This window comes from Phalaenopsis equestris, unplaced genomic scaffold (genome assembly GCF_001263595.1).
Source record: "Phalaenopsis equestris unplaced genomic scaffold, ASM126359v1 Scaffold000167, whole genome shotgun sequence".
NCBI classification, from domain to species: Eukaryota; Viridiplantae; Streptophyta; class Magnoliopsida; order Asparagales; family Orchidaceae; genus Phalaenopsis; species Phalaenopsis equestris.
In genome coordinates, this window is record NW_018164609.1 from 58,796 (window position 1) to 62,159 (window position 3,364).

Consider the following 3,364-nt stretch of genomic DNA (forward strand, 5'->3'; position numbering starts at 1 on the left):
TACACGATCTTTGCTCAGCTGAAGCTCGAGCTCTTGATGCTCCTGCTTTGGGTTTTCGATGAGAGGAAGGAAAGTGCTGACCTCAGCTGAAACTTTATCAAGTTTCTTCCCAACTGCATCCAGTCTCTCCAAGTTGGAATCCTTTTTGAGAGCTTGTTCGCAGACTCTACAAAGTTTGCGAGCAGGCTCCGAAGATAATCTGGTGAATGAAAAATGCTCCTTTTTTTCCTCAATGTTCAGCTCCTGTTGTTCTTCTTCAAGCTTCATGTACTCGAAGTCATCCAGAACATTATCTGCCTCATCGATGGCATCTCGTAGCTGCCATATCCATCTGTTGAGAGCCGGGTTGCGAGCTGTCAATCTGTAATCTGTGCTCGGGTGTAATCAAAGACGACAGCTCGGTTCTTGGGGTGGTTCTCTCGCAGCCTTTCGGGCTCCTCCTTCATGCCTGTCTGCCATCTGTATTACTGATCTTGCAGGTAATCAGAGCAAGCGTTGATGAGCTTATCCATGACTGGACCAACGAACCAGTCTGCCATGGCACCGCTAGTGGTAGAAGCTGGAGAGACGGTGGAAGAGAGGAAGAGAAGAAGTGGGTCAAGAGGATGGAAGTCGGTGGCTTTGCGATGAAGGATGCGTAAAGTATGTCTATAAGTTAAAGAAGGTGTGATTTCCACCGTGGTTTCCTGTTGACTCCCATGGACGTAGAGCCATTGATGTAGCAGTGGCTCGCTATAATGAATGTGTGGTGGAGGATGGAAGGGATCAAGGAATGGCGTTTGAGTATGTGGGTAAGTTAACATCTGGTTTCTACTGTAATAAATTAAAGAGCAGGATTTTAGATTACTAATATTATTTAACTAAAAAAGTATTAATTCAAACAATTTAATATAATTTGTGATTTAAATTTATATTATTTAATTACTTTCTTAAATTAAGCAATAATAATTAAGAAAAACATTAATCAAAATTTATCTTAATTTAATTAGTAATTTTTTAATTAATAACTAAATATTAATTAAACATATTAATATCATATAAAATAAACTTTCATTAAAGCTTAGGAGTTAAGACAACAAAATAAATATTATTGATGTCTGCAGATCACATTATTTTTGGCTCCTTACAATAAAGTTATGGAGATCTCATCACTCAACTTTAGTGCCCAGCCCAACATAATCATTAGGTCCATAAGGCACAAACAATTCCGACAAAAACCATTTTTTTCTCTTTGGATTACAACCCATGTCCTTACAAAGCTGATCATTGTACCATATATGTATCGCTCCTATACTTGATCTTCTGTAATGCTCGTGACTATATTCCTTCATGTATTTATCCCATTCCTTCACATCTTCCTCCATTAATTTTATGCTCGGAAGACAAAATCCACCGTCAAGAAAACATGCTAGCCACATCGCCCTAATTTCCGATGTATATAAGTTGGCTATGCTCTTTGAGTATCCGATTACGGCCATTTGAGGAATTCTTGGATGTATACATTCTCTATCACACATAAATGAGTTAATAAAGTTGAAATGTTAAAAGTTTAACATCATAAATTTGACAACATCATATATAAACACCTTTTTAAACAAATTTAACTAAAGAAGAAAATCTTAAGGCATATTAATTTTTATATACAGTAACAATTATGTCAAGATATCATACTTCTATTTTAATTATGATGGATATAAAAATAATTGAATTTTTATTGAGAACAATAGATTTGGCCATCTTAAAACACAACCAAAGCATCATTTGATGGTGTCCGGCTCACAAATACTTGATCATGTTACTTAAAATTTATGTGTGCGTGCGTTCACATGCATATGTGTGTGCGTGTGTTCACATGCATGTGTGTGTGTGGGTGTTTTCATTTTCAAACATTTTTATATGTATGTATGTGGATGAAAACATATAGATTCATAATTTATTTATGATTTTTAAATTTATTACATGATCATGAATAATTCATATTGGACTTAATAATTTAACTAATCAAATCTAAATAGACTTGTTTGCTTAACGAGTCAAGCCAAACAACCTCTATGGACTGTGCTAACTAAAACTTAAACAGTGTTTATATCCATACAAGTCATACATTTCAAAATATTACTATGAGTGCACTCATTATATTAATATGAACTTTTAGTCATTCGAAATATACCTATAAAGTGGAAAGGTATTTTCTAATGAACCTATCACAATCTCTTGAAGTGAGGGTGATTTTAAAATATTTCGAAGCTTTTGATCATCCTTGAAGCTAGTAGCAAAGATAACTAAATTGGCTTTATAGGCACAGATTCACCTTCCAATATTACACAATCTTAATAAAAATCAAAGCTTTTTGAATTTTTCAACATAATGCTCTCATTTTTCACCCTCTCATAGAATTTTTCAGATAATATTTCAAATAATGTGGTGCTCATTGCTTCAAAGAACAGTTTAAGATGTTTTTCTCTTAACATTCTTGAATATGCATTCTAAGAAAAGACTTCTTTAATTTTAGAAATAAAAAATCTATCCCAAGGCAAGCCAAAGAGTTGAAAGTTTGTCCATGGTCATTCAAGCTTCAACAAATGCATCTTACGGTGGTATACAATTAAAATCCACTAAAAAACAAGTATAATAGAAGTTCCATTTTCCCAACCATATCATTATCTTTATCACACTTATATTGATTAACTTCACCCGGTTCATGAATTTTTTCTAGATTATGACTTCACACCCCATGCTGAGAAATCTAATACGTTCCATCTTTTTGTTCGAACAATCATCGTACAAGGAAGCTCCGCACCTACAAGTGCAAATTTAAGAAAAACGAGAATAAGAACGAGAAAAAAGAATGGAATTGTTTCATGTAGACTAAGTTACTTTATGAATGTGTGGAGCATCATAGTACATGGTTGCATATTAGGGGTGTTAAATCGGGCTCACGTGTTGAGTTTAGCTTGAACCTGAAATTGACCCGAACACATCCTAAATTTTAAATGGGTCAGAAAATCTAACTTGAACCCGACACTCCTTCAACCTGGCTGACCAGAACTCGACCCACACAACTCATTTAATATATACAAAATAGCTATTTGGGTCAATTTCAAATCAAGTTCCAGTCAATTTTGTGTTGAATGGTCAAATTCAAGTCATTTCCGATTTTAGCTAATCATTTTATAATATTTTTTACTAAAACCCAACATGAAAATTAATTAGTTCAACCAGATCCTGAATTTATTGAGTCGGTTTTGAGTCGCAATGACAAATAGAATCAGTTTTTGACACCTTTTCCATTTGATATGAGCACAAAGTTGTACAGCACCATCATGTGCCAATTATATACTACATTTAATTTGAATAAACAATG

At 34.2% G+C, this 3,364-nt stretch overlaps 1 pseudogene; it reads right to left on the reverse strand.

Moving 5' to 3' along the window:
• Positions 1-1,148: 1,148 nt before the first annotated feature.
• LOC110022065 lies at positions 1,149-3,322 on the reverse strand (annotated as a pseudogene).
• Between the last annotated feature and the right edge of the window lie 42 nt (positions 3,323-3,364).